Here is an 11,958-nt window from a genome sequence, read left to right as displayed (position 1 = left end):
TTTGTGCAGTTGCGACTGTCGCAGTTAATAAATACCTGACTACCCGTAGTCCATTTTAAAATTATTACTACGTAGTTAATTTTTGGAAAACTTGCTTTTCTCGCTTTCCAGTCAAAATGTCGCACGAAAAATCGCATAGTCGCAGTTGCGACTATTTTGCAACAATTATAGTAAAGAAAACCTGACTAAACCTGTTGATAAATGTCCATAATTGTGCGTGACACCTTGAGTGGCACAGAGTTGTTTGCACTTCTTTTAACCCTCACCCACATTTCCTTAGAGTTAAAAAGAATGTATTGCTATTCTGTTTTAATTACTTATTACAATTGTTGTTAAATAATATTTTTTACTTTCAGTAACTTTAATGTTTCTGTATATATATATATATATATATATATATATATATATATATATATATATGCTTTTTTTTTTATAGGGACCAACCCTGTATAGTGAATATGTACTGTCCCAGTACACAAACGTTTGTGTTTGGCCAAAAGAAGAACAGATTGTTGAATGTGAATAGTTGACTAATCGAATGTGCAGTTAAAGGTGTACTCCACTAGAAAAATGTTTTTTATATCAACTGGTGCCAGAAAGTTAAACAGATTTGTAAGTTACTTCTATTTAAAAATCTCGATTCTTCCAGTATTTATCAGCAGCTGTATGATCCACAGGAAGTTCTTTTCTTTTTGAATTTCCTTTCTGTCTGACCACAGTGCTCTTTGCAGACACATCTGTCCATGTCAGGAACTGTCTAGAGTAGAAGCAAATCCCCATAGCAAACCTATCCCGCTCTGGACAGTTCCTTAAATAGACAGAGGTGTCAGCAGAAAGCACTGTGGTCACACAGAAAGGAAATTCAAAAAGAAAATAACTTCCTGTGGATCATACAGCTGCTGAAAAGTACTGGAAGGATTAAGATTTTTAAATAGAAGTAATATACAAATCTGTTCAACTTTCTGGCACCAATTGATTTAAAAATAATGTTTCCAGTGGAGTAACCCTTTAACCCTTTGCTATTCTGGTCATAATTGATATTGTATTCCTTTATGCTGTTAATGCATATGGGTAGTTCAAATATTGCTCAACTTTTTTACACACATACGTTTAGTATGGTTACTTCTAAAAACTAGGCGAAACCGGATAGCCAGTTAGTGTTCTGTACATCTGGGCTAAGGAGTATTGTTTTCTAGTAAAATTTAATAAAAACCCTGTTAACTTGTTAGTTCATTGAGATAGATACCAATCGCAGCACAAAATCCAGATTTCTAGATGCAGATGAACAAGACATAAATATCACTGCACTAAAATTTACCTTAAAGGGGTTCTCCGGTGCTTAGACATCTTATCCTCTATCCAAAGGATAGGGGATAAGATGCCTGATCGCGGGAGTCCCGCCACTGGGGACCCCCGGGATCATGCACGCGGCACCCCGTTTGTAATCAGTCCCCGGAGCATGTTCGCTCCGGGTCTGATTCCCAGCGATCACAGGGCCGACGGCCTGTGACGTCACGCCTCCGCCCCTGTGTGACATCACGCTCCACCCCTCAATGCAAGCCTACGGGAGGGGGCGTGATAGCTGTCACGCCCCCTCCCGTAGACTTGCATTGAGGGGCAGAGCGTGAGGTCACACGGGGGCGGAGGCGTGATGTCACACGCCGCCGGCCCCGTGATCGACAGTGATCAGATCCAGAGCAAACACGCTCCGGGAATTGATTACAAACGGGGTGCCGCGTGCGAGATCCCGGGGGTCCCCAGAGGCGGGACTCCTGCGATCAGGCATCTTATCCCCTATGCTTTTGATAGGGGATAAGATGTCTAAGCACCGGAGAACCCCTTTAAAGAAAACTTATTGATCTACATTAAAATGTTTACCCTAATTTCCTAAAGTAACACTATCACCTCATCAAAGATATATATTTCCTTAAACCTCATATCTTGTTTATGCTTATTTAGAGCAAATAAATGAGGGTGCTCTCTGAATACCAGTACACGTAAAAAATCAGGGTAACTCACATTTATAGTCTTCAACCTCCAAGAGTATCTTTACATGAAAGAGGAACAGGCAGTAAGAGAAAATAATGACTAATATACAGTCATGGCCGTAAATGTTGGCAACCCTGAAATTTTTCTAGAAAATGAAATATTTCTCACAGAAAAGGATTGCAGTAACACATTTTGCTATACACGTGTTTATTCCCTTTGTGTGTATTCAAACTAAACCAAAAAAGGGAGGAAAAAAAGCAAATATGACATAATGTCACACCAAACTCCAAAAATGGTCTGGACAAAATTATTGGCACCCTTAACTTAATTTTTGGTTGCACACCCTTTGGAAAAAATTACTGAAATCAGTTGCTTCCTATAACCATCAATAAGCTTCTTACACCTCTAAGCCGGAATGTTGGATTTTAAGATCTCTCCACAGGTTTTCAATGGGATTTAGATCTGGACTCATTGCTGGCCACTTCAGAACTCTCCAGCGCTTTGTTGCCATCCATTCCTGGGTGCTTTATGACATTTGTTTGGGGTCATTGTTCTGCTGAAAGACCCAAGATCTCTGATGCAAACTCAGCTTTCTGACACCGGGCTGTACAGTGCAACCCAAAATCCATTGGTAATCCTCAGATTTCATGATGCCTTCCACACATTCAAGACACTCAGTGCCAGAGGCAGCAAAACAACCCGAAAACATCATTGAATCTCCACCATATTTTACTGTAAGTACTGTGTTCTTTCCTTTGTAGGACTCATTCTGTTTTCGGTAAAGAGTAGAATGATGTGCTTTACCAAAAAGCTCTATCTTGGTCTCATCTGTCCACAAGACATTTTCCCAGAAGGATTTTGGCTTACTCAAGTTCATTTTGGCAAAATGTAGTCTTGCTTTTTTATGTCTCTGTGTCAGCAGTGGGGTCCTTCTGGATGCTCCCTGAGCCTGCAGGACAGCTTGGGTATCTTTGGAACTTGTTTGGGGCTGTTTATCCACCATCCGGACTATGCTGCATTGACACCTTTCATAAATTTTTCTCTTCCATCCACACCCAGGAAGATTATCTACAGTGCCATGGGTTGCAGACTTCTTGATAATGTTGCACACTGTGGACAAAGGCAAATCTAGATTACTAGAGATGGACTTGTAACCTTGGGATTGTTGATATTTTTCCACAATTTTGGTTCTCAAGTCCTCAGACAGTTCTCTTCTTCTCTTTCTGTTGTTCACGCTTAGTGTGGCATACACAGACACACAATGCAAAGACTAAGTGAACTTATCTCCTTTTCATCTGCTTTCAGGTGTGATTTTTATATTGCCCACACCTGTTACTTGCTCCATGTGAGTTTATTGGAGCATCTCATGCTTGAAACAATCTTATTTATCCACAAATACACTCAAATATGAGAGGAGACATAAGTGAGTTTACTCTCATATCCATGAGGTGTCATTACTCCCTAGCATAAACTTGGGAGATTTTGTCCCTTGAGAAACCCTGTTCAATGTAACCAGATGTCCCATTTTTTAGGGATCATCGCATCTTTGGGACTGCTGTCTCTGTGTCCTAGAAGGATTTTTGGGACACGGGGGGGACCCAGACTGGAGGAGCGGAGCTGGCCGGGGAGGTGCACTAATTAACTAGCATACCACCTTGTCAGTTATGGTGCTCCAACCACTGTTCCTCTAGTCCTAGGACCTATTGCTATGGCCCATAGGCCATAGTAGTGGGTCCTGACTCCAGACATGAGGAGCAGTGGAGCACCAAAGTGGGGCACTATAAGAACATACTGCCACCAGCCATATACTGTATATATGTCGGGAGGCAGTAAATCTGTGGGGGCACAGACATGGGGGACCTACAGCTATGTGGGGGCACAGAGGGGGCCTACAGCTACATATGGTGGGCATAAAGCAGGCTCTATTACTGTGTTTGGTCATACACATGGGGAGTTTGTAAATAGGTGGGTATCGTGTTGGAGAAAGGAGCCTAAAATTTTTGTCTGGCAGGTTCTATGGAGACAAGTCTTGGCTGGTAGAATTCATCATGGCAGTCTAGGCTAGATATTGAAGAAAAGGAAGAATATATGACTCAGATAAGAGAAGATATCACCTTTAATTCTCTTAGATAAGACTTCACCTGTGACTCACTGGATAAAACTGTAATCACGTATATGGTTTGCAGAGCTTGCATACAGCTGGTATCTAAATATTTTCTCTGTTATGCTCTGGTAAAATACTGGATCCCCGATGGACCCCATTCAAATCAATGGGATCCATCGGAACCTAATTGTGTCAGTTCTACTCCGACCTGTTTTGTGTCTGTATGGCTCACAAAAAAATCTAAACAAAACAAACCCAGAATGGGATGGAGCACAATGGCAGTGTGAACTTAGCGAATGACCCAGCAAAGTACCTTACTACATCTACTTAGCACTTGGCAATCAAGTGATCGACAAAACGGGTAACAGGAAGTGATCATTAGTAGTACACCATCCCTGCCTTTTCTATGGAAAGCCCAGTTGCTGCCATTGCAAACTCTGCAGAGTTAATTTTTGATTGTCTGGGTTTGATTGTCAACAGGCAGTCAGCAAGTGGTTAAAGGGGTTGGACAGGATTTAAAAAAATATATATAATAATAATAATTTTCCAAAAAGCAAGCCCTTATATGGATATGGTAAGAGGGTTAGAGGGTAAAGATAAAAATATGGACACTTCATTGCCTAAAATTGCTGGGTTAGTAAGTCAAACATTAGGCAATGTATGAAATGTATGGTAATAAAATTTTTTTAAATGACCTTATTATATAAAACCAGTGTATGATTAATCATTATTACAAATCATGGTATATACTGAGAAAGTTATATGTTTTTTTTTTCCGGAGTTGTATTTCTTTACTGCTATTTTATTTTGGTATTTTCTCACCAAGTAAGTGAGAGTGGTCTGACACAATCTGGATGTCTTTCTGATTAATTTTGCATTTCTTTCTTATATTCACAATATTAAAAATGTAATGCTTTACAATGGCATTTGAAAAATGACTATGCCCTGTAATACTGGATCTTGCTGTCTACGTACACATTTTATATCGATTTTAAATTCAGTAACATTTCAATTTTCTTGAGGAATACTATGGGCTATTAAATAATGTATAACATAGTTATATTAGAAGACTGCAAATGTCTAATTTATGGTTCAGCTGTGAAGGATTCACCTCTCATTCTTAGGTGGTAGAACAAATAATTAGCTAGTGTGGACTGTACTATACTTGTCCTGTGGGATCAATGATTCTGGTATGCCAAATGTAGCTTACATTTATCTGACCTGCTACTGTGTCTGAATCAATGTTTTATGTTTCTGTTTTTTAGGAAAGAGTTATACTTATTTCAGTAGGCACAAGCCAAGTCGGTAGGCTGTCTACTTTCCTTCACGGATCTCTATATCATTTGTCTGCATCCTTTGGCACTCTAGCTACTCTGAAACTACAGGCTTTGGGAGCTACGGGGTTTAGCATGCCATGCCAAGTCTGTAGCTTTCATTGCATGCTGGGAATTGTAGCTTTTCAACAGTTGGAAGGGGAATATGAACATAATCGTCATTGACACACCAATATCAAACTGGTTTTCTAGGTAAAGAAACAGCAAGTCTATTTACATCTTAATCTTGCTTGTCACATTAAAGAAGGAATTTAAGTGTTGTTACTGTTAAAGTGGTCCTCTCTTTAATGAGAATAAGAAAAGAAAAAATATATATATAAATATATACATATAGATATCCAGTCATGGCCATAAATGTTGGCACCCCTGAAATTTTTCTAGAAAATGAAGTATTTCTCACAGAAAAGGATTGCAGTAACACATGTTTTGCTATACATATGTTTATTCCCTTTGTGTGTATTGGAACTAAACCAAAAAAGGGAGGAAAAAAAGCTAATTGGACATAATGTCACACCAAACTCCAAAAATGGGCTGGACAAAATTATTGGCACCCTTAACTTAATACAGTATTTGGTTGCATACCCTTTGGAAAAAATAACTGAAATCAGTTGCTTCCTATAACCATCAATAAGCTTCTTACACCTCTCAGCCGGAATGTTGGACCACTCTTCCTTTGCAAACTGCTCCAGGTCTCTCTTATAGGAAGGGCCCCTTTTCCCAACAGCAATGTTAAGATCTCTCCACAGGTGTTCAATGGGATTTAGATCTGGACTCATTGCTGGCCACTTCAGAACTCTCCAGCGCTTTGTTGCCATCCATTCCCCATCCATTGCTTTTTGACATATGTTTTGGGGTCATTGTTCTGCTGGAAGACCCAAGAACTCGAACACAAATCCAGCTTTCTGACACTGGGCTATACATTGTGACCCAAAATCTATTGCTAATCCTCAGATTTCATGATGTCTTGCACAAATTCAAGGCACCCAGTGCCAGAGGCAGCAAAACAACCCCAAAACGTCATTGAACCTCCACCATATTTCACAGTAGGTGCTGTGTTCTTTTCTTTGTAGGCCTCATTCTGTTTTCGGTAAACAGTAGAATGATGTGCTTTATAAAAAAAGCTTTATCTTGGTCTCATCTGTCCACAAGATGTTTTCCCAGAAGGATTTTGGCTTACTCAAGTTCATTTTGGCAAAATGTAGTCTTGCTTTATTATGTCTCTGTGTCAGCAGTGGGGTCCTCCTGGGTCTCCTGCCATAGCATTTCATTTAATTTAAATGTCAATGGATAGTTCGTGCTGACACTGAAGCTCCCTGAGCCTGCGGGACAGCTTGAATATCTTTGGAACTTGTTTGGGGCTGTTTATCCACCATCCAGACAATCCTGCATTGACACCTTTCATCAATTTCTCTCTTCCATCCATGCCCAGGGAAATTAGCTACAGTACCATGGGTTGCAAACTTCTTGATAATGTTGCGCACTGTGGACAAAGGCAAATCTAGAACTAGAGATCTAGAGAGAATGACTTGTAGCCTTGAGATTGTTTATATTTTTCCACAATTTAAGTTCTCAAGTCCTCAGACAGTTCTCTTCTTCTCTTTCTGTTGTCCATGCTTAGTGTGGCAATTTTGAAAGGGTGCCAATAATTTTGCCCATCCCATTTTTGGAGTTTGGTGTGACATTATGTCCAATTTGCTTTTTTTCCTCCCTTTTTTTTTTTTGTTTAGTTCCAATACACACAAAGGGAATAAACATACTTCATTTTCTTGAAAAATTTCAGGGGTTACAACATTTACGGCCATGACTGTGTGTGCAATAATGCTTGTCATATTATTGTGGTAGACGGCTCTATATTGTGCTTATCTTGGACATATGTTATGATACTATGATATGTATATATATATAAAAATACAAAGCCAGTGCAGCACTCCATAAAGGTGAAAAAAATGTGGATTTATTCCATCAGAAAATGTGACAAAGCAGCGACGTTTTGATCCTCTCCAGGATCTTTCTCAAGCTGGATGTTTCAATCCTGGAGAGGATCGAAGCGTTGCTGCTTTGTCACATTGTCTGATGGAATAAATCCAAATTTTTTTCACCTTTATGGAGTGCTGCACTGGCTTTGTATGTTTTTGTATGCCTTTGAACTTTTGGACTTAGTTCCTTTTCAGTAGCTTGCACCCAGCACCTTTTCTATTTTCTTTGGGAGTGCTGTTGTTTATATATATATATATATATATATATATATATATATATATATATTGGTACATATTTTATATTTTCATACCCAATAAATGAATTGTTAAGGTGGTCAACTCCAATGTATGTAATGTATTGGAAAGTTTCCTCGCTATAGTTAGACTTATGGACATACAGACCCCATGTAAATAATATGGCAATGTGCAATTTCATAAGTTGGTGTTTAATTGGACTTTTGTGTCTAATAAGAAAAATAAACAGCATAAATGGGAACCTGAGACCCCTTTCTATGAGCCAGAGTAGAAAATTATTTTGTAGCTCCTACTCGGACAGACTTGAGCCATCTATGCATTACAGGCCATTCATCTAAATTGCTGCTAAATAACATGGGCAAAATAACAGTATTTTTGTAACCTTTTTACTACACCTAAGCTTTAAATAAGTGCAGCATAGCATACGCACAGCATAACTAACTTCACATTTCTCAATGTATGCATCTGTATACAACACTGAGTGGCATCTGTCAAACAAAGGCTCCCATGCTAAAAAACATAAACACTGAGGTATGTGTTATTTACTGTGTTCTATGATATATACAGCAAATGAATGCAAGCTCTTATGTATAGCATACACATAGAAGATAGGTCTCAGCACCTTTCCTTACGTTGCATAGAACTCAAATGGGTGGACACCTGATCCACACAGTCCCTGGAAACCAGTAACTTCAACCTCTTCAGTGCTACCACGCCAAGCAAAAACAGCAAATGACATCAAGTGAAAAGAAGATAGCGGAGCACTCACCAGGTCAGTAAAAGGCTTCTTTATTGATCATGTTGATCAGTCGGGATACATGCAGGGGAGCATGGAATGGACGCGGGGGTACAGGAAATGGCGACGGACTGTTTACGGTCTGTCGCCGTTCCCTGTACCCCCTCGTCCATTCCATCCTCCCGTGCATGTATCCCGACTGATCAACATTATCAATAAAGAAGCCTTTTACTGACCTGGTGAGTGCTCCGCTATCTTCTTTTCACTTGATCTCTTATGTATAGCGTTTGATTGGAGCTCTAGACTCTTAAGTAAGGCGAGTCTATCAATATTATTACCGGGAGTTTCCCCCAGCACATACAGAGAATGGACATTGCCAGCAAAGTGTGAAAATAACTTTGGTAAGCTCTCAGGGAATGTACTTGTTCTACAAGAAATACTATATTGCTCATATACTAAAGAAAAGTTATAAAACTAGTCTAATCTTCAAACTTCAAGAAATATCCCATCTGAATTTGGTTGTCTAATATTTTATACATAAAAGTGGATTACACATATATGATGTAATATCCATTCCATAAAATTGGTGTAATCATCTCTTTATGAAGCCTTAAAAGTGAACTGAAGCTTGACGCCTCAAATTAACATGTTCCTCAAGTACTTGTCCCTCCTAGTTGAGTGACATGTATGACTTTTTAGCCTAGGCATCTATAAGGCTATAAGAGAACCTTAGGTTTCCTTGCTACCAACAAGTCTGCCTTTCTGCAGGTGGAAATGTTGATGCCTTAGGCTAGAATATCCATACCTTCCCCAATGATTTTACAGGGTCCTTTAATGCAGATGGTTCCAATTTGAGGCCAACACTCAGAAGTGAAGTTGTATTGAGTTTCTACCCTGAAACCAGCAAGTCCCTCTTGAACATTGTGCTTGAATTAAACATATTTGTCCCATTTTTTTCACAGGGCAGAGTAGGGGATCTTAAAACCACTGAAGGAAGGAAATCATTATTGGACTTTACAGAAGTAGGTCATCTGCTACAGCTGCTGATAGTTTAAGAGGAAGAAACATGGGACCTCAGACGTGGAACATGACTCCCTGAAAATGTTTGAGATCAACCCAAGAAAAACTTCCTCAGAGGCTTGTTTAATAGGCATTATCTGTAATAGTCTCAATGTGTGCTTATGTTTCCTGACGAGTTTGCACCTTCTTCCCACAGCTAACAAGGCACCCGTAATGGAAGACAGAACAATTTAATGAAGGAGATTTAATAGTTTGTGTTAAAACTAATATGGTCCATTAAGAACTGTCATTTTTGTAAACAATGAAGATATATCATGTAATGCGGAGCCATCCAGGATTTTTTTTTTCCTTTTGCTAACTGTAATATTCTAGAGGACGCGCCTGACAAGCACTGAAATACTTAAGAACTCATTTAGGTTTTTGTTCTTACATCCAGGCTTTTCTTAAGTTTTCAGATGATGGGCAATATATAGAAAATGACTGGATGGGAAAATATTGTTAAGTAAAAAAAACCTAAAAAGCAGCTCTACCAGAGAATGAAGCAAATGAGGGTTGACTTTTTCTAATAAATGACAGCTTTGTATTTAGAAACCTCTAGCTCTTTGTTTGAAGCATTAACAGCTGAGGAGGCCAACAGCATACTGCATCACTACACCCTCCAGCCAAATGGAATCAAAGATTTCTGCACAGTCCATTCAGTGCCAGAAACAGTCACTCACATCAAATGATTTGTGGATCTTCCAGTCTGTAGAGCCAACATTTTAGTTTTCCCATTTTCTTATTGAAATAATTTAGGTGTACTAATAATGATTGGCATATAGGTTTAATATAGGGAATACCTTTTCAAGCTTTTCATCAAGGCAGTTGTGGGTATATTCATACATTGTGGTAGAAAACTGCAATGTTTGAAAAAAAGGGTTTATTAATTCCTACAACTTTTTAAATTAAATCTACAACCACAAGTTCAGGAGGCCCGTGAGGTCTCTACTTCTCCTAGATTTGTTAAATGCTTTGATGATTATTAGTTGGTCTAATATAGATATTCCTTTTTTGTGTTAGAAGAGTCCCCTGATATTAGGCTGATGACAGGGTGACCCACTGCTGAAGCTTTCAGTGTTTAACCTGGTGGAGACGAATGGCGTACAGGTAAGCCCTTGTGTCCCGATACTTAAGGACCAAGGGCGTACCTGTACGCCCTTGGTATTTCCGATAACCGCCTCTTGCCGGGCCGTGATCGGAACAGGATGCCTGCTGAAATCATTCAACAGGCATCCCGTGGAAATGCCTATGGGGGTCCCGAGACCCCACCATAACTGCAATTGCTGTGATTCGCCGGTCAATTCTGACCAGCCAATCACGGTTTTTCCAGGCCAAATCGGTCTCCGGTGACCCAATGGCCCAGAAAATAAGGGTGATCTGTGTTCTCCGAGACAGGTCCAATCACCCTGAAGGATAGGAGTGAGGTAGCAGGGCTGCCACCTCCTCCTATCCCCTACGATTGGTCGGTCAGAACTGACTGACCAATGGCAGATGAGGGGTGGGGGTGAAAGTTAAGATCCCCTGCTCTGCCCACCCATGGAAGTCCAGGCAGAGTGGGGGGAACAAGTGGGGCAGCTGTAGCAGAGGAGACGGCAGGCACTGGAAGAGACAGCGGGCGGCAGTGAAGATCCCTTGCAAGTGAACTTCACTGTGGCCTTCTAGAAGTTGCAAAACTATAACTCCCAGCATGCCCAGACAGCCCAAACTGCAGTCCTCCAGATGTTGCAAAACTACAACTTTCAGTATGCCCAGACAGTCCAGGCATGCTGGGAATTGTAGTTCTGTAACATCTGGCCCTTCAGATGTTGCAGAACTACAACTTCCAGCATGCCCGGACAGTCTGGGCATGCTGGTAGTTGTAGTTTTGCAATTTCTGGAGGGGCACAGTTTTGAGACAACTATACAGTGGTCTCCAAACTGTAGCCCTCCAGATGTTGCAAAACTACAATTCCCAGCATGCCCAGACAGTCAGGCATGTTGGGCAGTGTAGTTCTGCAACATGTGGCCCTTCAGATGTTGCCTAACTACAACTCCCAGCATGCCTGGACAATCTGAGCATGCTTGGAGTTGTAGTTTTGCAACATCTGGAGGGCTACAGTTTGGAGACTACTACACAGTGGTCTCCAAACTGTTCTCCTCCAGTTGTTGCATGACTACAACAACTCCCAGCATGCTCTTTAGCTGTCAGTGCATGCTGGGATTTGTAGTTTTGAAACAGCTAGAGGCACACTGGTGGGGAAACACTGAGTTAGTCTGTTACCTAACTCAGTGTTTCCCCAACAGTGTGCCTACAGCTGTGGCAAAACTTCAACTCCCAGCATGCACAGTCTTTCAGTACATGCTGGGAGTTGTAGTTTTGCAACAGATGAAGGTTTGCGCACCCCCCTTCCCCATGTGAATGTACCCTGTTTGGGAAACACTGCCATAGGGTAGTTTTGGTGGAGGATGCAAGAGCCATGCTTGCATCCGGGTCCGCACCTATGCAAATCCCTAATTTAGGCCTCA

At 40.6% G+C, this 11,958-nt stretch overlaps 1 long non-coding RNA gene across 1 annotated transcript; it reads left to right on the top strand.

Moving 5' to 3' along the window:
• Positions 1-1,846: 1,846 nt before the first annotated feature.
• On the top strand, positions 1,847-9,979 carry LOC130357783 (uncharacterized). The gene is made up of 3 exons (XR_008889263.1): positions 1,847-2,723; positions 5,359-5,619; positions 9,357-9,979. It is a non-coding gene; the product is annotated as an uncharacterized LOC130357783 (long non-coding RNA).
• Positions 9,980-11,958: the final 1,979 nt, after the last annotated feature.

The sequence above is a fragment of the Hyla sarda genome, chromosome 2 (genome assembly GCF_029499605.1).
Source record: "Hyla sarda isolate aHylSar1 chromosome 2, aHylSar1.hap1, whole genome shotgun sequence".
In the NCBI taxonomy this organism is placed as follows: domain Eukaryota; kingdom Metazoa; phylum Chordata; class Amphibia; order Anura; family Hylidae; genus Hyla; species Hyla sarda.
The sequence above is the reverse complement of the archived record's forward strand: the minus strand, read 5'-3'. Positions and strand labels throughout refer to the sequence as shown.